General features: G+C 42.1%; 1 long non-coding RNA gene across 1 annotated transcript; it reads right to left on the bottom strand.

Moving 5' to 3' along the window:
• Positions 1 to 3964: 3964 nt before the first annotated feature.
• LOC146188277 (uncharacterized) lies at positions 3965 to 10982 on the bottom strand. The gene is made up of 3 exons (XR_014707509.1): positions 10309 to 10982; positions 8304 to 8452; positions 3965 to 4313 (listed from the first exon to the last, which is right to left on the bottom strand). It is a non-coding gene; the product is annotated as an uncharacterized LOC146188277 (long non-coding RNA).
• Between the last annotated feature and the right edge of the window lie 11686 nt (positions 10983 to 22668).

Below are 22668 nucleotides of genomic sequence, written 5' to 3'. Positions count from 1 at the left end.
TTGGTCACAGTCTGATAAAGTCAAATTTTCTGTGTCCAAGGGGCCAAATTTTCGGAGTGAGCAATCCCGACTTAGAGATCCCCAATCAATTGGCCATACTCGAATTAGTTTACACATGAATTTTGGTCGCATTCTGATAAGGTCAAATTTTCAGTGTCCACGGGGCCAAATTTTGGGAGTGAGCAATCCCAATTTAGAGATCCCCACTCAATTGGCCATACTCGAATTAGTTTAGACATCAATTTTGGTCGCATTCTGATAAGGTCAAATTTTCAGTGTCCACGGGGCCAAATTTTGGGAGTGAGCAATCCCAATTTAGAGATCCCCACTCAATTGGCCATACTCGAATTAGTTTAGACATCAATTTTGGTCACATTCTGATGAGGTCAAATTTTCGGTGTCCACGAGGCCAAATTTTGGGAGTGAGCAATTCCGATTTAGAGATCCCCACTGAATTGGCCATACTCGAAATAGTTTAGACATCAATTTTGGTCATATTCTGATGACGTCAAACTTTTGGTGTCCACGGGGCCAAATTTTCGGAGTGAGCAATCCCGACTTAGAGATCCCCACTGAATTGGCCATACTCGAAATAGTTTAGACATCAATTTTGGTCACATTCTGATGAGGTCAAATTTTCGGTGTCCACGGTGCCAAATTTTGGGAGTGAGCAATCCCAATTTTGAGATTCCCACTCAATTGGCCATACTCGAATTAGTTTAGACCTCAAATAGTGGTCACATTCTGATGAGGTCAAATTTTTGGTGTCCATGGGGCCAAATTTTGGGACTGAGCAATCCCAATTTAGAGATCCCCACTGAATTCGCCATACTCCAATTAGTTTAGACATCAATTTTGGTCACATTCTGATGAGGTCAAATTTTCGGTGTCTACAGTGCCAAACTTTGGGAGTGAGCAATCCCGATTTAGAGATCCCCACTGAATTCGCCATACTCGAAGTAGTTTAGACCTCAATTTTGGCCACATTCTGATGATGTCAAATTTTTGGTGTCCACGGGGCCAAATTTTCGGAGTGAGCAATCCCAATTTAGAGATCCCCACTGAATTTACCATACTCGAATTAGTTTAGACCTCAATTTTGGCCACAATGTGATGAGGTCAAATTATCGGTGTCCACGAGGCCAAACTTTGGGAGTGAGCAATTCCGATTTAGAGATCCCCACTGAATTGGCCATACTCGAATTAGTTTAGACCTCAAATAGTGGTCACATTCTGATGAGGTCAAATTTTCGGTGTCCACGAGGCCAAAATTTGGGAGCAATTCCGATTTAGACATCCCCACTGAATTGGCCATACTCGAACTAGTTTAGACATCAATTTTGTTCACAGTCTGATAAGGTCAAATTTTCGGTGTCCATGGGGCCAAATTTTGGGAGTGAGCAATCCCAATTTAGAGATCCCCACTGAATTTACCATACTCGAATTAGTTTAGACCTCAATTTTGGCCACAATGTGATGAGGTCAAATTATCGGTGTCCACGAGGCCAAACTTTGGGAGTGAGCAATTCCGATTTAGCAATCCCCACTGAATTGGCCATACTAGAAATAGTTTAGACATCAATTTTGGTCACATTCTGATGAGGTCAAATTTTCGGTGTCCAAGGGGCCAAATTATGGAGAGAGCGATCCCAATTTAGAGATTCCCACTCAATTGGCCATACTCGAATTAGTTTAGACCTCAAATAGTGGTCACATTCTGATGAGGTCAAATTTTTGGTGTCCATGGGGCCAAATTTTGGGACTGAGCAATCCCAATTTAGAGATCCCCACTGAATTCGCCATACTCCAATTAGTTTAGACATCAATTTTGGTCACATTCTGATGAGGTCAAATTTTCGGTGTCTACAGTGCCAAATTTTGGGAGTGAGCAATCCCGATTTAGAGATCCCCACTGAATTCGCCATACTCCAATTAGTTTAGACATCAATTTTGGTCACATTCTGATGAGGTCAAATTTTCGGTGTCTACAGTGCCAAATTTTGGGAGTGAGCAATCCCGATTTAGAGATCCCCACTGAATTCGCCATACTCGAAGTAGTTTAGACCTCAATTTTGGCCACATTCTGATGACGTCAAATTTTTGGTGTCCACGGGGCCAAATTTTCGGAGTGAGCAATCCCAATTTAGAGATCCCCACTGAATTTACCATACTCGAATTAGTTTAGACCTCAATTTTGGCCACACTGTGATGAGGTCAAATTTTCGGTGTCCACGGGGCCAAATTTTCGGAGTGAGCAATCCCGATTTAGAGATCCCCACTGAATTGGCCATACTCGAAATAGTTTAGACATCAATTTTGGTCACATTCTGATGAGGTCAAATTTTCGGTGTCTACAGTGCCAAATTTTGGGAGTGAGCAATCCCGATTTAGAGATCCCCACTGAATTCGCCATACTCGAAGTAGTTTAGACCTCAATTTTGGCCACATTCTGATGACGTCAAATTTTTGGTGTCCACGGGGCCAAATTTTCGGAGTGAGCAATCCCGATTTAGAGATCCCCACTGAATTGGCCACTCTCGAAATAGCTTAGACATCAATTTTGGTCACATTCTGATGAGGTCAAATTTTCGGTGTCCAAGGGGCCAAATTATGGGAGAGAGCAATCCCAATTTAGAGATCCCCACTGAATTGGCCATACTCGAATTAGTTTAGACCTCAAATAGTGGTCACATTCTGATGAGGTCAAATTTTCGGTGTCCAAGGGGCCAAATTATGGAGAGAGCGATCCCAATTTAGAGATCCCCACTGAATTGGCCTTACTCGAAATAGTTTAGACATCAATTTTGGTCAGATTCTGATGAGGTCAAATTATCGGTGTCCACGAGGCCAAACTTTGGGAGTGAGCAATTCCGATTTAGCGATCCCCACTGAATTGGCCATACTCGAAATAGTTTAGACATCAATTTTGATCACATTCTGATGAGGTCAAATTTTGGTGTCCATGGGGCCAAATTTTGGGTGTGAGCAATCCCAATTTAGAGATCCCCACTGAATTCGCCATACTCCAATTAGTTTAGACATCAATTTTGGTCACATTCTGATGAGGTCAAATTTTCGGTGTCTACAGTGCCAAATTTTGGGAGTGAGCAATCCCGATTTAGAGATCCCCACTGAATTCGCCATACTCGAAGTAGTTTAGACCTCAATTTTGGCCACATTCTGATGACGTCAAATTTTTGGTGTCCACGGGGCCAAATTTTCAGAGTGAGCAATCCCGATTTAGAGATCCCCACTGAATTGGCCACTCTCGAAATAGTTTAGACATCAATTTTGGTCACATTCTGATGAGGTTAAATTTTCGGTGTCCAAGGGGCCAAATTATGGGAGAGACCCAAGCAGCACACCAGTATTGGTCCAACAATGGTTCATCACTGGAAAAGAATGGCATCAATATTGGACTGATATTGGCATTTGGGCATTTTACTACATTCTCCATTCTTGGCCCATCTTTCGCTCCAAGATTGGTCCAGTGTTCAACCAAGCTGGAGCCACCAATGTAGGCACAATATTAGACTTTCCATTCATGCACCATGATTCTTGCCAATACTGTCCAGCATTATACCATCATTGTATTACCAATATTTGTTTAATACCAGCTATTCCATTGATGGCCCATTGTCAATGCCAATATCATACCAATGGTTAGCCATTGCAGGTGCACTGGCTACTCCATTCATGCCGCATATTGTCGATACCAATATTAATCCAATGGTTTATGGGTACACCGGCTACTCCATTCATGTGCCATTGATGATGTCAAGATTACACATTTTGTGGCACTGCCTGTGCAGGCCATAAAATGCAGCCTTTTTCATTCTAGCCATATTCGTGACAGCACATCGAACTTGCTGGGACAATAATGGCCTTTCAAATAGGAGTGGCCATATAAATTCAAATTGTTGCTCATGAGCAACCAGTAGATATTCACAAAACAAGGGCATGGTTCACAAAAAGATAATATTTATTGCAATTGTTACTATAGACGGCAGTTGTTACTAGCCAGCGCTGAGGGCACACACAGCAGCAGTTAGCGGGGCAGTGGCAGGGTTGGTCAGGGCAGGGCGGGCTCTCGGGAAGTGGAAGGGGCCAGGGAGCTGGAGGGCACACTCATAGGCGTAGTGAGGGGGCTGACCCTGCAATTGCATTCACAGGTGGCATGCCTGGTTCGCCAGGGGAGGTTTCAGCATAACGCCTTTTTCTTCCACCCCCCCTGTCACAGGAACCAGGCAGCCACCTGCGAATAAATGCGTGTGCCTCCAAATCGTCCACCCCAACTTTTTCGCAAATGGCACCTGCACAATAACAATGAGGAAACAAAATTTACAACACTATTACGAGGCATATAAAATCGCGCGCATTATTTTAGGAAGATGTAGAAAATTCCAGGATTCATGTACCGAAATTTATGGTCAATGAGAAACACTATACTGATGAGTTCCAGACTAGTTTCAGCTGCCTTGGGTTTATTAGGATGAAAGACGCATATACATTGCATAGCATGTGCCCTGTTGCATTTTGATCGCCTCCACAGCAATACGGCTGAGACAGCCAGTGTTTCATCCCACACTAGGAATTAGTGCTTGATTATCGGCTGTCTCCGCATATGACTGGCGCGCTAGTTTTTTGCCGCTCCTACGCTTTCTGCGATGTGCAAACAGTTTATACTAATAATCGTTACCAAGAGAATGTTCGGCGACCATTTTCATTTTTTTTTAAATGGCTAGATATAATATACACAAGCGATCTAAGCCCACGACTGCTGCACTGGCCGCTGGTTAGCTGATATACGCTTTTGACTGGTTTTGTGGGTAGTTCACTTAAACGGGAGCTCACTTAAACGGGTAGCTCACAGGTGCATCGTTTTTACACATATACTGCTTGTCCAAGCAAATTTGATCCAAGGGATAAAAAAAAACATTTCGGAGACAGGCAAAGGAAACCAGATATATATTGCTGGAAGCTACCTTGAGCGCCACAGAAAAGGTTTTGTTTGGATTCCTTATTGACATTATTTACCTAAATTACTGATTAATGACTTACACGATAAATGGTGTTGCTACTTTGAAGAGTACCGGCACAATCCACGTTTGATTATTTGTGATAAAGAACCCTCACGTCTGCATTTTGAACGCCAGATACAATAAGAAACCACGAAAATACAGAAATCTGATTCCCGGACAATACAATTGAGGACTTGGCTTGGCTCGACAGCCCTGTGTAGCGTTAGACCTACAAGTTGCCTATGGTTTCTTCGTCCGCGCCAGCACATCGTCCAACAAGACTGTATTTGTATTTTACAGGTGAAAAATACTGTTAAACTCATTTATATCCTTACCGCTTTGTAGTCATTATCCGCATTGCAAAGTTCGGCGCGCTCATTGTAACTCGAGCCTTCATGTGCGCCAAAGGGCCGACGCGAAGCAACCATCGCCAGCATATCACCCTTACTCATGCATGGGGCTAGCAATCTTAGCGGCAGGTTGTTTTGTCCGCTTAAAATCATGTTGTGAGCAGCACAGTTGAGGTGCGCGAATGGGCTGGTAACGGTTTCGGTATCTACATAACCCGGAATTTATCTACAGCTGTAAAAAAAGGTACACATGAGGTTTCTAACCGCAAATATTGAAACAGGGGTTTCCGAACGTTCTCACCGACTCTGTAAGTCCTATTTATTGTCTAAAGTGAATATTTAGTACTTGAAGCGAATAACCTCACTTCCCCACGTACAAAATAAAAATTTTCTGCGCTGTCCTAAGTGGCTGCCAGCAATGCACCACCGGTTTCCATCGTCTGTTTCTAATGGTTTATTTATAACCCTTGGCTCAAGCTATGGGGCGCAGCAGGTGTAATGTAGCTTGAATAAAACCTGCAAGAGATCATATATATGGGTAGATTTGTAAGGTTTACAGATTTCACTTACAAATTCTACAGGAATCGCGTCACTGCGGCCTTTCTTTAAAATTGACACGTACTAGCGCTATATTCGTGGCTAAAATAAAGTAATCAACGCATTAATTCAGCTTAGCAAATGCAGCTGTAACAGAAAGTGAGGGCTGGCTACACCTAAGGTGTGCCTAGCTTTCTAATTTTCTTAGATGGCACAACCGTTCGAAATATGGAATATTAAAAAAAGCCCTTGATATTGACTTTCTCACAGCGTATTATGGGTGCCTTAGATAAGAAACATAATCGAGGTCCCATGGCCATCTTTCGTTTCCAATGAAATTCTTATATGTGGTGGGCAAGTATCTAGGCACAAAAGAATTAACTTTAGTTTTTCAAGATACGCGTAGTTTCCTCGAAAAAAAAAACAATTGTATGGTATATCTCTAGAGGTAGAAAACGCTGTTTTTGCCATTTCAAAATGTTGCAAGTTTGGATGCCATGATTTTGTCATCTGCTCTTTTTTACTCACTAAATATATGCAGGTTTTATATTTACAAACACTATTAGAAACCTATTTTGTTTTTGCAGTTGTGTTATTAAAAAATCACAAACTTTGCTTCAGGAGCGATATGCTGCAAAAATAGTATTCATTTTTAACCTTATGTACTGGCATATGATGCATTAGGTTGGTTGCACTAAATATGTTTTCACTTCCTGACGCATGTTCTTAATTCCAGGCAGTATCTGGAGCTCCAGACCACTAGGTGTGTTCTCCACAACGCATCAAAATTGCTCAGAATTCGAAAACAGCAGTAAAGGGCAAATTTGCTGCAATTAAAAAAAGATCATCTTCGATTTTCATTCAAATCCCTCTCAAAAATCTTCAGTACCTCAAAAATATCACGGGCTAAAAAGTGTTGCGTTATACTGTTTAAAAATATAACATTAAATATTAAACTGAGTGCTTGTGCTGATAATGGCCAAACTCAGCCTGCATTCTTGCAAGATCCAATAATATCTTGCCACAGAAACTATTTTTATACATTATCTAGGTTCCATTCTTTATTTCTTAAAAAATTTGAAGCTCTAGATTTGTGTGTGTATCTGCATATTATTTTGAAATTGGACAAAAGTAAGAAAATGGTAAAATAAGGAAAACTGATTAGAATTGAAGAAACGGCCGCAACATCAATTTTTATCAAAATCTGTGGAAACAATGCAAAGTACTTTGTTAATTTGAGTCAGTAAATATATTGAATTCTGCAAAATGTAATATTAGAAATATAAAAATGCTTGTTTTTGTTCTATAGATGTGCTTATATGGCTCCCCCTTATGGAATAGGCATCAAAACTTCAATTTAGTATTTGCTTAATTTAGTTACATTTTACCTTAAGTAAAATTTAAAACATTGTCAGCGCTTAACACAGTTTTTCTGCTTCTAGGACAAATACTTAATATAGCTTAAAATGGTATTAATTCACTATTTCTGTCAATTTCATGGCAGAACCCAAGTGAAGGCTGAACTTTTTCTCTGTCCTGCATTCTTTTTTATTGCTAGGTGCAATAGTATTCAATCTAGGTTATTAATATATTATTCCATTTGTCAGCTTTGACCACCACTAACAATACTATATTTTTGAAGATGATTTTTCAATGTGTAATTTTTATAATTACAATCTTAAGCAAATCGCTTTCCAGCATAATACTTTTGGTGGCGTTACAGAGAACACACATAGCAGCTTAGAGCTCCAAATTCTGCCTTAAATTAACAATATGACCTGCGTAATAAACACAGAATATTTTAGTGCAAACAACGCAATGCGTCACGCCAGTATGTAAGGTTGAACATTAACATTTTTGTAGCGCGTTGTTCTTGAAGCAAAGTTTGCGATTTTTTACTAAATCAACTGCATCAATGAAACACATTTTTAATACTTCTTATACAAGTAAACGTTACCCAAATGCGGTGAGTAAAAAACAGTGGATGACAAAATTTTACGCAACCAACCGTCCTCCAAACGTGCAACTTTTAGTGATAGGCGTTTTTTTTTTTTCGAGAATACTACGCCGCATCTGGCAAACCTAAGGGTCATTCCTTTGTGTCGAGACATTAGCCCACGACATATGAAAATTTAATTAAAAAAATGGTCATGGCACCACGATTACTGTTCCTGTCCGAAGACATCCATATTTGTTTTCATTTCGTCTCTTCAACAGGCTGGTTTAGCCAATGCGGTGAATAAAAATATCATCGCATATATTAAAGATTTTCGCGCGATATGTTATACCTAAAGCTACCTATATTGTCACAACTGTCATACATTATTTGTAGCTGAAACATCACAAAAGGGCATATTTAAAGGTGCATGCAACAGTTACAGTGATGCAGTGCTACCTTTTTTAGGCAGGCTTTTCCGCTGATTTTCTTCTTCTTTATTGCCCTTCCAACCACAGGACACATATCTTCTGGGGGTTGTCGGTTTTCGCACCAGTGATACAACTCAATCGATCCACTTCTACGTAGAAAACGCTCCCGATGCGCATCTAAAAAAATGAAAGCATGTATGTGCAGGCTAAAGCATTCACACATGATAAAACAATATGATTTGAACAATGAAATCAAATGATCACACCCAGAGCAACAAGAAAGTGGTGGAGAGATAGAAATTGAAGCAATGAAAGACGGTTGCTTACTGAACAAAGCCTATAGTAAGAGGTCCTGCGTCTATAAGAATAGGCAATAAATTAAGGCACGTTTATAGGTGCATGTAGCAGTTAAAGTGATGCAGTGTTACCTTTCTGTTTCACTGCAGTGATTGGTATAAATATTACAGCAATCGCTAGGCATCTCAGGTAACCCCATTGAAAACTTCATCCAAAGTACCGAGGAGCAGTGGCGTGTTATTTGCAGCTGTTAACGGAAAGACATGCGCATTTCCTCCTTTTTGTATACTTGAATAAAAGCGACTGAACAGTGAGTGTTGTAAGAGGTGCAGCGTCCCTAGGAATGGGGAACAAAATTAAGTTTTAGTAAACAGAGGTACAAAAAGAAGCAAATATGCCTGCAATAATAGCGTGATGGCCTACCTTTTGATCAACAGCTGTAAACAACCTGTCACTGCCAGTCGGTTCTTTAGATAGGCTTATCAATGCCAGAGCTTAAAGCTAAGAGCAATATGAGTAATGTTTACTGCGGTCACGGCCGTAAACAATTCTAGCGGAACACTCCATTACTGTAACTATTCAACCGTCCATTTATACATATCGTTCATTAAAGAACCATGCACATCATATTAAGTTGCTCTTTTCTACTCCCAAATGATTTCCTATAGAATTAGAATACGTGGATCGCTGCTTCGGTTTCAACATTCTTGGACGATGGCTATGGCGTGCACTTCATGCATACGGTACGGCACGTGAGGTACAAAGAGCTGTAATTGCCGAACAGGCGGACCTGACGTCCTGTCCCATTTCGCCTGAAAGTGCGCGCCGTCATCGAGCGCTTCGCGAGGAATATTTCGGATGATATGGTTGCCTCATACCGGCCGTCAATGTTTTGTACATTGTGTCCCGCGTGCACGTTGTTTACTTTGCAGTGACAGGGACGCAGTGCACACACGGCTGATGTGCCTTTTTGCTTGTATTTTTATTTTCCCCCGCCCTCGAAGCGCGTCTGCGAAATCGCTCTCCTATTGTCGCCGCTTTCTGATAACGCCCTCACCTGAATGCACGTGCTCAGAAGGGGGGCGTCGATTAAGGAAATTTTGAAAAGGGGCTCACTTGCGCTGTTCACGGCTTTCAATTCCTCAATATGATATTAACCATTATAAAAGTGGAGGTTCATTATGACTTAATTATAGCCTAGTCATCAAGCGGCATCACGCACATGTCTGCCCCACTGTAAAATTTGCTTGCACAGACGGCACGAACAGTTTTCAAAACTTCGTCTGTACATCTGAAAACAAAAAACTGCCCTTAACTCTTAACAAAATCCAAAAACTGTGTGAACATGGCTTCCTGCGCGCAGAAGAGAGGCTGTCCAAAATATATGTACAAAGCCGGGCGCATAGTATCTGGTTACTAATTGATTGCGGCGCGCTGCACAGTCAAAAAACTGCGCAAATGGCTGCCTGCAGTGTTCTGTCACGTGTTAGTGGCATACACACCTGTTACGCACGGCTCCTCTATTTTCGGCGCAAATGCTATTCATATCGCAGCCAGCAAATAAGTCCACGCACTTATTGCTTGCATGTAACCCGGACGAAAATTCGCTTAGTTCTTGAAGTCATGCTTCGCGCAGTTGTTTCGAGGAGAATAAGGAAAGAGAACATTTGGGACTGGTAGGAGATTATATAGAACCAATTATGAAGCAATGGCATGCTGCAAAGATATATACTCACGGTCTAAGATGACGGCGTTCACTGAGTCTGATAATGCCGATGGTATCCCGCCGTTGCTGTAATCCGTACTCCGGCGACATTTCACAGCTCAGCTATTCACTGATATGTAGCAAGCACCAACCGGAGCACATGGACATGTATAGGCGCAAGAGAAAATTATGCACAGCACAATGAAAAAGAAAATTAATGAGGGAAGAAATTAAAGAAAGGTTTAAGAAGCTGTCACAAGTCTTGTAGCGTCTCCAACAAGCTCTGAAATGAACGCTTCGGGAGGAGGCCGCACAGCAGCGCAGCTGGGGATGCTGTCTGTTGTGTCTTGCACGTAGACGCGTAGGCGAGGGGGAACAACGACCCGCTCAACCAGCGCGTGATTCCCGCCGCGGTGTTGTGTTCGCAAGGGCTGCGCGTGGGAACGAAGGACCAACGACCCTCTCAACATTCCATTCGTCCTTTACCCAGCCCTCTTCTGCTTGCACCGGCCAGCCGTGACTTCGGACCGTGCCGATGAGCGGCCGCCAGCGCGCACCGCTCGAGTCGAGTTCTAATAAATAGTTTTGTTTTGTGTGTTCGCAAACGCATTGTTTCTTCAAGCCAACCACGGACAAACATTTTCTAAAAAAATAGAAAGCCTCTCCATCTACCATCCACATTCTTGCGTAAATCCATACAGCTGGTGCATCGACAAATGCGCGCGTCCCCTCCCTTTCGCCACCTATGATCGAACAAAGGATGGTCGTTCGACCTTTTATATTTACTTCAAAATGTTATATACTGTTGCGTGATGACTGATTAATAATGTCAAAGAGGTGGAGTTCCGAGCTTCTCTTCTATTCTGGCCAACTTTGGTTATAGATTATACAAATTATGCTCAAGTTAGCTAGCTGAAAATTATCCGACTAAATATATATACATGTTTTTATTTGTATTCAGTTAATGTTCGCTTTTCGGGTATGAGTAGATGTTTTTATAAAAATTCTAAACATCGGCCCAGGAAACGAAAATTTTCCTAATTTGCAGGCCTTTATTTCAGAAAAGGTTCATGGTAGAGCAGCAATAATTCCACAATATGTTCTCAGCATAATTATCCGCAAACAGCTAAAGCTCATATTTTTATGACATTTGGATACAGAGATACGATCGCGCTAATTTACAGAAAACAGCGAACATTGAAAATTTTTAGGAAAACAAAAACAGTTTTCACATTGTTTAAACTTTTTCCACCTATTCTACACTACCTCAGCTTTCAAAACCATTAAAACACCTTGCATAATTTTGTTGCGCAAGTAATTATGGCCACATCGATAAAGCCTTTGTCCAATTATAGCGCACCGCGCTGTTCTGAACATTCTACGGAATTTGTGAATTGTTCAAGGTTTTTAAATGTTGGCATATAATTTTGTAACAGGGAGAAATATATCTACACAAGAGGATTAAAGATATATACATTGAGGAACAGCCAAGGAGCCAGGCTACGAGGGCCGCCCATTCGACGCACTTCTTTTTCTTAATCTTCCACAAACGAGCGCGCCACTTCGTCCTCATCATTCTCCAGCTGTAACAATATTTCTTCGCTCATGTTTTGTCTCGACTTCGCAAATCGACGGTGACAGACACAGCAATGAATGATTCAGAATCAATTTTGTGCGCGTCGAGGTCCTGAAGCACTGTGGCATAAGGCAATACACAGACGTTTTTCGCAATCACCTTCACCTTAACGCGGATTGCACAAAAAGACGATAGATAATGTTCAATGAGCAAGCAACGTATTCCAAATCATTTTAGTAGAATGAAAGAATTGGAAAGGGCATGGAAAACTGCCTCATTAAAACAGTGTTTGTAGGCTGCATTCGTTTTTTCGAATGACTCGACAGCGCACATTATTTTCATTCCTGTACAGTTTTTTTTATTCCTCTGCCACCACCTAGCGCGGTTGGAATGGTCAAACTCTAAACTAATGGGCGGAAAAAACTATTTTTTTTTTATTGGCGATATATATGTCGTGCGCCATATAAATGTACCGGGGCCTTCATGCTCGCAGTCTGCACGAAAAACTGTCATTTTTTTTTACCACCGTGTGAATGCCCAAAACTAAAATGGTAACCTCGCGAGTCTTCCGGCTTTTCATTTTCCAGTGATAGCGTCTAGAAAGTACACACATCGTATTCGGTCCTTTCTCCAGGTAAACAGACGATGCTGCGCATAGTTCCTTATGGATAATACAAAAGCACTAGAACAAAAACATCGCTGAGAAAATGGTCATTTGTTCCTTCAACTTGACAACATTTTCCTTCTCGGCAATGAAAAAGCTACCTTCTACTCACTAATTTAATGTCACATGAACATGCTATGGCGACACGATTTCGTTTTTATGCGCGTTCTCACTGACAACTGGATTTGTACTATAGGTTACGTATAGATGCAGGGATGTAATCGGCGTCCAATACAGGTATATTGGGTCGTGAGTGCTAGCCGGTCTGGGGTATACATATGTGGTCGCACGGTCGTGCTATCATTAGATATAATTGTGCGACAAACGTATGTGCCTGCGACGAAATCTGCATGCATGCCAATAGGCTAAAACCATAAACACGTATAGCTGACCCCCAAAGGTGCGCCGCATATGACGAATCCAGACAGTTGCAGCGGTACGTGCTTGAATGCGTTATAGTAATTGTCGTCCCGTACGTGGTACTTGGTGAGGTCCGAACGATCGACTGAAATGTTGTCGGAATTAAATGCCGCGGTTTGGCGTCCAGCGCACGTGTATTCAACCATAAAAATGAAGAATTTGTTTTGATTGAATGGTCAACGGAAAATATTCACTTCGGCAGCCCATTAAAGCTGCGTTTTTAGGATGGCAATGACATTTGCGAGATCAGGGGAAAAAGTGGTCCATCGTGGGCAGTTTTCATACAGGGATAGCTAATACTGGAAAAACACAAGACAAATTGCAATGGTCCATTACAGCCAGTTTAAAACAACGGAACAGTCAACGTCGGAAGAACACAGGACACCTTGGCCCATTGTAGCCAGTTTTAAAAACTGAACGGGCAACGCCGGAAGAACACTGGACAACATGGTCCATTGTAGCCAGTTTTAAAAAAGGAACGGCCAACGACGGCGGAACACAGGACAACTTGGTCCATAGCCATCTTTAAAAAACTGAACATCCAATACTGGAAGAACAGAGGATAACATTGTCCATTGTAGCCATGTTTAAAAATCGGAACATCCAATGCCGGAAGAACACAGGACAACTTGGTCCATTGTAGCCAGTTTTAAAAAACGGAAAACCCAATGACGGAGGAAGGCAGGACAGCTTGGCCCATTATAGCCAGTTTTAAAACCCGTGCGACCATTATTGGAGGAACAACGGCAATCTTGGTCCTACATAGACATTCTGTATGTACGGCAGTGCCAATATCGGGAACTCACTGTACATCCTGGCCCAAGCTAGCCAGTGTTGGCTACTGGCAGCGCCAACACTGGGAGAGCACTGGCTAGAATGGGCCATTGTTGGACATTGTGCTGACTGGCATGTCCTATGTTGGGAGCATGCTGGTTAGGCTGGCCCAATGTAGGGCCACTGCTTGCCGTCGTACTTACAACATTGGCCCGATGCTTTGTGCTGCCTGGGGAGCAATCCCAATTTAGAGATCCCCACTGAATTGGCCATACTCGAATTAGTTTAGACCTCAAATAGTGGTCACATTCTGATGACGTCAAATTTTCGGTGTCCACGAGGCCAAAATTTGGGAGCAATTCCGATTTAGACATCCCCACTGAATTGGCCATACTCGAACTAGTTTAGACATCAATTTTGTTCACAGTCTGATAAGGTCAAATTTTCGGTGTCCATGGGGCCAAATTTTGGGAGTGAGCAATCCCAATTTAGAGATCCCCACTGAATTTACCATACTCGAATTAGTTTAGACCTCAATTTTGGCCACAATGTGATGAGGTCAAATTATCGGTGTCCACGAGGCCAAACTTTGGGAGTGAGCAATTCCGATTTAGCGATCCCCACTGAATTGGCCATACTCGAAATAGTTTAGACATCAATTTTGGTCACATTCTGATGAGGTCAAATTTTCGGTGTCCAAGGGGCCAAATTATGGAGAGAGCGATCCCAATTTAGAGATCCCCACTGAATTGGCCTTACTCGAATTAGATTAGACATCAATTTTGGTCGCATTCTGATAAGGTCAAATTTTCGGTGTCCACGGTGCCAAATTTTGGGAGTGAGCAATCCCAATTTAGAGATTCCCACTCAATTGGCCATACTCGAATTAGTTTAGACCTCAAATAGTGGTCACATTCTGATGAGGTCAAATTTTTGCTGTCCATGGGGCCAAATTTTGGGAGTGAGCAATCCCAATTTAGAGATCCCCACTGAATTCGCCATACTCCAATTAGTTTAGACATCAATTTTGGTCACATTCTGATGAGGTCAAATTTTCGGTGTCTACAGTGCCAAATTTTGGGAGTGAGCAATCCCGATATAGAGATCCCCACTGAATTCGCCATACTCGAAGTAGTTTAGACCTCAATTTTGGCCACAATGTGATGAGGTCAAATTATCGGTGTCCACGAGGCCAAACTTTGGGAGTGAGCAATTCCGATTTAGCGATCCCCACTGAATTCGCCATACTCCAATTAGTTTAGACATCAATTTTGGTCACATTCTGATGAGGTCAAATTTTCGGTGTCTACAGTGCCAAATTTTGGGAGTGAGCAATCCCGATATAGAGATCCCCACTGAATTCGCCATACTCGAAGTAGTTTAGACCTCAATTTTGGCCACAATGTGATGAGGTCAAATTATCGGTGTCCACGAGGCCAAACTTTGGGAGTGAGCAATTCCGATTTAGCGATCCCCACTGAATTGGCCATACTCGAACTAGTTTAGACATCAATTTTGTTCACAGTCTGATAAGGTCAAATTTTCGGTGTCCATGGGGCCAAATTTTGGGAGTGAGCAATCCCAATTTAGAGATCCCCACTGAATTTACCATACTCGAATTAGTTTAGACCTCAATTTTGGCCACACTGTGATGAGGTCAAATTTTCGGTGTCCACGGGGCCAAATTTTCGGAGTGAGCAATCCCGATTTAGAGATCCCCACTGAATTGGCCTTACTCGAATTAGATTAGACATCAATTTTGGTCGCATTCTGATAAGGTCAAATTTTCGGTGTCCATGGTGCCAAATTTTGGGAGTGAGCAATCCCAATTTAGAGATTCCTACTCAATTGGCCATACTCGAATTAGTTTAGACCTCAAATAGTGGTCACATTCTGATGAGGTCAAATTTTCGGTGTCCACGAGGCCAAGTTTTGGGAGTGAGCAATTCCGATTTAGAGATCCCCACTGAATTGGCCATACTCGAATCAGTTTAGACATCACTTTTGGTCACAGTCTGATAAGGTCAAATTTTCGGTGTCCATGGGGCCAAATTTTGGAAGTGAGCAATCCCAATTTAGAGATCCCCACTGAATTCGCCACACTCGAATTAGTTTAGACATCAATTTTGGTCACATTCTGATGAGGTCAAATTTTCAGTGTCCACGGTGCCAAATTTTGGGAGTGAGCAATCCCGATTTAAAGATCCCCACTGAATTCGCCATACTCGAATTAGTTTAGACCTCAATTTTGGCCACATTCTGATGAGGTCATATTTTCGGTGTCCACGGGGCCAAATTTTCGAAGTGAGCAAACCCGATTTAGAGGTCCCTACTGAATTGGCCATACTCGAAATACTTTAGACACCAATTTTGGTCACATTCTGATGAGGTAAAAATTTCGGTGTCCAAGGGGCAAAATTATTGGAGAGAGCAATCCAAATTTCGAGATCCCCACTGAATTATTGGCCATGCACGAATTAGTTTAGACCTCAAATAGTGGTTACATTCTGACGAGGTCAAATTTTCGGTGTCCACGAGGCCAAAATTTGGTAGTGAGCAATTCCGATTTAAAGATCCCCACTGAATTGGTCATACTCGAATTAGTTTAGACATCAATTTTGGTCACAGTCTGATAAAGTCAAATTTTCTGTGTCCAAGGGGCCAAATTTTCGGAGTGAGCAATCCCGACTTAGAGATCCCCACTCAATTGGCCATACTCGAATTAGTTTACACATGAATTTTGGTCGCATTCTGATGAAGTCAAATTTTCGGCGTCCACGGGCCAAATTTTGGGAGCGAGCAATCCCAATTTAGAGATCCCCACTGAATGGGCCATACTCGAATTAGTTTAAACCTCAATTTTGGTCACATTCTGCGAGGTCAAATTTTCGGTGTCCACGAGGCCAAATTTTGGGGTGAGCAATTCAGATTTAGAGATCCCCACTGAATTGGCCATACTCGAATTAGTTTAGACAACAATTTTCGTCACATTCTGATGACGTCAAATTTTCGGTGTCCAAGGGGCCACATTTTGGGAATGAGCAATCCCGATTTAGAGATCCCCACTGGATTAGCCATACTCGAATTTTTTTTGACATCACTTTTACTTTCATTCTGACGAGCTCAAATTTTGGGTGGCCGAGGGGCCAAATTTTGGAAGTCAGCAATCCCGATTTTGAGGTCCCCACTGAATTGGCCATATTTGAATTAGTTTAGACATCAATTTTGGTCACATTCTGATGTCATCAAATTTTCGGTGTCCAAGGGGCCAAATTTTGGGAGTGAGCAATCCCGACTTAGAGATCCCCACTGAATTGGCCATACTCGAAATAGTTTAGACATCAATTTTAGTCATATTTCAATGACGTCACACTTTTGGTTTCCACGGGGCCAAATTTTCGGAGTGAGCAATCCCGACTTAGAGATCCCCACTGAATTGGCCATACTCAAAATAGTTTAGACATCAATTTTGGTCACATTCTGATGAGGTCAAATTATCGGTGTCCACGAGGCCAAACTTTGGGAGTGAGCAATTCCGATTTAGCAATCCCCACTGAATTGGCCATACTCGAAATAGTTTAGACATCAATTTTGATCACATTCTGATGAGGTCAAATTTTTGGTGTCCATGGGGCCAAATTTTGGGAGTGAGCAATCCCAATTTAGAGATCCCCACTGAATTGGTCACTCTCGAAATAGTTTAGACATCAATTTTGGTCACATTCTGATGAGGTTAAATTTTCGGTGTCCAAGCGACCAAATTATGGGAGAGAGCAATCCCGATTTAGAGATCCCCACTGAATTCGCCATACTCGAAGTAGTTTAGACCTCAATTTTGGCCACATTCTGATGACGTCAAATTTTTGGTATCCACGGGGCCAAATTTTCGGAGTGAGCAATCCCGATTTAGAGATCCCCACTGAATTGGCCACTCTCGAAATAGTTTAGACATCAATTTTGGTCACATTCTGATGAGGTTAAATTTTCGGTGTCCAAGCGGCCAAATTATGGGAGAGAGCAATCCCAATTTAGAGATCCCCACTGAATTGGCCATACTCGAACTAGTTTAGACATCAATTTTGTTCACAGTCTGATAAGGTCAAATTTTCGGTGTCCATGGGGCCAAATTTTGGGAGTGAGCAATCCCAATTTTGAGATCCCCACTGAATTTACCATACTCGAATTAGTTTAGACCTCAATTTTGGCCACAATGTGATGAGGTCAAATTTTTGGGGTCCAAGGGGCCAAATTATGGAGAGAGCGATCCCAATTTAGAGATCCCCACTGAATTGGCCTTACTCGAATTAGATTAGACATCAATTTTGGTCGCATTCTGATAAGGGCAAATTTTCGATGTCCACGGTGCCAAATTTTGGGAGTGAGCAATCCTAATTTAGAGATTCCCACTCAATTGGACATACTCGAATTAGTTTAGACATCAATTTTGGTCACATTCTGATGAGGTCAAATTTTCGGTGTCTACAGTGCCAAATTTTGGGAGTGAGCAATCCCGATTTAGAGATCCCCACTGAATTCGCCATACTCGAAGTTGTTTAGACCTCAATTTTGGCCACATTCTGATGACGTCAAATTTTTGGTGTCCACGGGGCCAAATTTTCGGAGTGAGCAATCCCGATTTAGAGATCCCCACTGATTTTACCATACTCGAATTAGTTTAGACCTCAATTTTGGCCACAATGTGATGAGGTCAAATTATCGGTGTCCACGAGGCCAAACTTTGGGAGTGAGCAATTCCGATTTAGCGATCCCCACTGAATTGGCCATACTCGAAATAGTTTAGACATCAATTTTGGTCACATTCTGATGAGGTCAAATTTTCGGTGTCCAAGGGGCCAAATTATGGAGAGAGCGATCCCAATTTAGAGATCCCCACTGAATTGGCCTTACTCGAATTAGATTAGACATCAATTTTGGTCGCATTCTGATAAGGTCAAATTTTCGTTGTCCACGGTGCCAAATTTTGGGAGTGAGCAATCTCAATTTAGAGATTCCCACTCAATTGGCCATACTCGAATTAGTTTAGACCTCAAATAGTGGTCACATTCTGATGAGGTCAAATTTTTGGTGTCCATGGGGCCAAATTTTGGGAGTGAGCAATCCCAATTTAGAGATCCCCACTGAATTCGCCATACTCCAATTAGTTTAGACATCAATTTTGGTCACATTCTGATGAGGTCAAATTTTCGGTGTCTACAGTGCCAAATTTTGGGAGTGAGCAATCCCGATTTAGAGATCCCCACTGAATTCGCCATACTCGAAGTAGTTTAGACCTCAATTTTGGCCACATTCTGATGACGTCAAATTTTTGGTGTCCACGGGGCCAAATTTTCGGTGTGAGCAATCCCGATTTAGAGATCCCCACTGAATTGGCCACTCTCGAAATAGCTTAGACATCAATTTTGGTCACATTCTGATGAGGTCAAATTTTCGGTGTCCAAGGGGCCAAATTATGGGAGAGAGCAATCCCAATTTCGAGATCCCCACTAAATTGGCCATACTCGAAATAGTTTAGACATCAATTTTGGTCACATTCTGATGAAGTCAAATTATCGGTGTCCACGAGGCCAAACTTTGGGAGTGAGCAATTCCGATTTGGCGATCCCCACTGAATTGGCCATACTCGAAATAGTTTAGACATCAATTTTGATCACATTCTGATGAGGTCAAATTTTTGGTGTCCAAGGGGCCAAATTTTGGGAGTGAGCAATCCCAATTTAGAGATCCCCACTGAATTCGCCATACTCCAATTAGTTTAGACATCAATTTTGGTCACATTCTGATGAGGTCAAATTTTCGGTGTCTACAGTGCCAAATTTTGGGAGTGAGCAATCCCGATTTAGAGATCCCCACTGAATTCGCCATACTCGAAGTAGTTTAGACCTCAATTTTGGCCACATTCTGATGACATCAAATTTTTGGTGTCCACGGGGCCAAATTTTCGGAGTGAGCAATCCCGATTTAGAGATCCCCACTGAATTGGCCACTCTCGAAATAGTTTAGACATCAATTTTGGTCACATTCTGATGAGGTCAAATTTTCGGTGTCCAAGGGGCCAAATTATGGGAGAGAGCAATCCCAATTTAGAGATCCCCACTGAATTGGCCATACTCGAATTAGTTTAGACCTCAAATAGTGGTCACATTCTGATGAGGTCAAATTTTCGGTGTCCACGAGGCCAAAATTTGGGAGCAATTCCGATTTAGAGATCCCCACTGAATTGGCCATACTCGAACTAGTTTAGACATCAATTTTGTTCACAGTCTGATAAGGTCAAATTTTCGGTGTCCACGGTGCCAAATTTTGGGAGTGAGCAATCCCAATTTAGAGATTCCCACTCAATTGGCCATACTCGAATTAGTTTAGACCTCAAATAGTGGTCACATTCTGATGAGGTCAAATTTTTGGTGTCCATGGGGCCAAATTTTGGGAGTGAGCAATCCCAATTTAGAGATCCCCACTGAATTCGCCATACTCCAATTAGTTTAGACATCAATTTTGGTCACAATCTGATGAGGTCAAATTTTCGGTGTCTACAGTGCCAAATTTTGGGAGTGAGCAATCCTGATTTAGAGATCCCCACTGAATTCGCCATACTCGAAGTAGTTTAGACCTCAATTTTGGCCACATTCTGATGACGTCAAATTTTTGGTGTCCACGAGGCCAAAATTTGGGAGCAATTCCGATTTAGAGATCCCCACTGAATTGGCCATACTCGAATTAGTTTACACATGAATTTTGGTCGCATTCTGATAAGGTCAAATTTTTGTTGTCCACGGTGCCAAATTTTGTGAGTGAGCAATAACAATTTAGAGATTCCCACTCAATTGGCCATACTCGAATTAGTTTAGACCTCAAATAGTGGTCACATTCTGATGAGGTCAAATTTTTGGTGTCCATGGGGCCAAATTTTGGGAGTGAGCAATCCCAATTTAGAGATCCCCACTGAATTCGCCATACTCCAATTAGTTTAGACATCAATTTTGGTCACATTCTGATGAGGTCAAATTTTCGGTGTCTACAGTGCCAAATTTTGGGAGTGAGCAATCCCGATTTAGAGATCCCCACTGAATTCGCCATACTCGAAGTAGTTTAGACCTCAATTTTTGGCCACATTCTGATGACGTCAAATTTTTGGTGTCCACGGGCCAAATTTTCGGAGTGAGCAATCCCGATTTAGAGATCCCCACTGAATTGGCCACTCTCGAAATAGCTTAGACATCAATTTTGGTCACATTCTGATGAGGTCAAATTTTCGGTGTCCAAGGGGCCAAATTATGGGAGAGAGCAATCCCAATTTAGACATCCCCACTGAATTGGCCATACTCGAATTAGTTTAGACCTCAAATAGTGGTCACATTCTGATGAGGTCAAATTTTCGGTGTCCAAGGGGCCAAATTATGGAGAGAGCGATCCCAATTTAGAGATCCCCACTGAATTGGCCTTACTCGAATTAGATTAGACATCAATTTTGGTCGCATTCTGATAAGGTCAAATTTTCGGTGTCCACGGTGCCAAATTTTGGGAGTGAGCAATCCCAATTTAGAGATTCCCACTCAATTGGCCATACTCGAATTAGTTTAGACCTCAAATAGTGGTCACAATCTGATGAGGTCAAATTTTCGGTGTCCACGAGGCCAATTTTTGGGAGTGAGCAATTCCGATTTAGAGATCCCCACTGAATTGGCCATACTCGAATTAGTTTAGACATCAATTTTGGTCGCATTCTGATGAGGTCAAATTTTCGGCGTCCACGGGCCAAATTTTGGGAGCGAGCAATCCCAATTTAGAGATCCCCACTGAATGGGCCATACTCGAATTAGTTTAAACCTCAATTTTGGTCACATTCTGATGAGGTAAAAATTTCGGTGTCCAAGGGGCCAAATTATGGGAGAGAGCAATCCCGATTTAGAGATCCCCACTGAATTCGCCATACTCGAAGTAGTTTAGACCTCAATTTTGGCCACATTCTGATGACGTCAAATTTTTGGTGTCCACGGGGCCAAATTTTCGGAGTGAGCAATCCCGATTTAGAGATCCCCACTGAATTGGCCACTCTCGAAATAGTTTAGACATCAATTTTGGTCACATTCTGATGAGGTTAAATTTTCGGTGTCCAAGCGGCCAAATTATGGGAGAGAGCAATCCCAATTTAGAGATCCCCACTGAATTGGCCATACTCGAACTAGTTTAGACATCAATTTTGTTCACAGTCTGATAAGGTCAAATTTTCGGTGTCCATGGGGCCAAATTTTGGGAGTGAGCAATCCCAATTTTGAGATCCCCACTGAATTTACCATACTCGAATTAGTTTAGACCTCAATTTTGGCCACAATGTGATGAGGTCAAATTTTTGGGGTCCAAGGGGCCAAATTATGGAGAGAGCGATCCCAATTTAGAGATCCCCACTGAATTGGCCTTACTCGAATTAGATTAGACATCAATTTTGGTCGCATTCTGATAAGGGCAAAATTTTCGATGTCCACGGTGCCAAATTTTGGGAGTGAGCAATCCTAATTTAGAGATTCCCACTCAATTGGACATACTCGAATTAGTTTAGACATCAATTTTGGTCACATTCTGATGAGGTCAAATTTTCGGTGTCTACAGTGCCAAATTTTGGGAGTGAGCAATCCCGATTTAGAGATCCCCACTGAATTCGCCATACTCGAAGTTGTTTAGACCTCAATTTTGGCCACATTCTGATGACGTCAAATTTTTGGTGTCCACGGGGCCAAATTTTCGGAGTGAGCAATCCCGATTTAGAGATCCCCACTGAATTGGCCACTCTCGAAATAGCTTAGACATCAATTTTGGTCACATTCTGATGAGGTCAAATTTTCGGTGTCCAAGGGGCCAAACTATGGGAGAGAGCAATCCCAATTTAGAGATCCCCACTGAATTGGCCATACTCGAATTAGTTTAGACCTCAAATAGTG

The sequence above is a fragment of the Amblyomma maculatum genome, chromosome 5 (assembly GCF_055883805.1).
Source record: "Amblyomma maculatum isolate TAMU_Amacu chromosome 5, ASM5588380v1, whole genome shotgun sequence".
Taxonomy (NCBI): Eukaryota; Metazoa; Arthropoda; class Arachnida; order Ixodida; family Ixodidae; genus Amblyomma; species Amblyomma maculatum.
The sequence above is the reverse complement of the archived record's forward strand: the minus strand, read 5'-3'. Positions and strand labels throughout refer to the sequence as shown.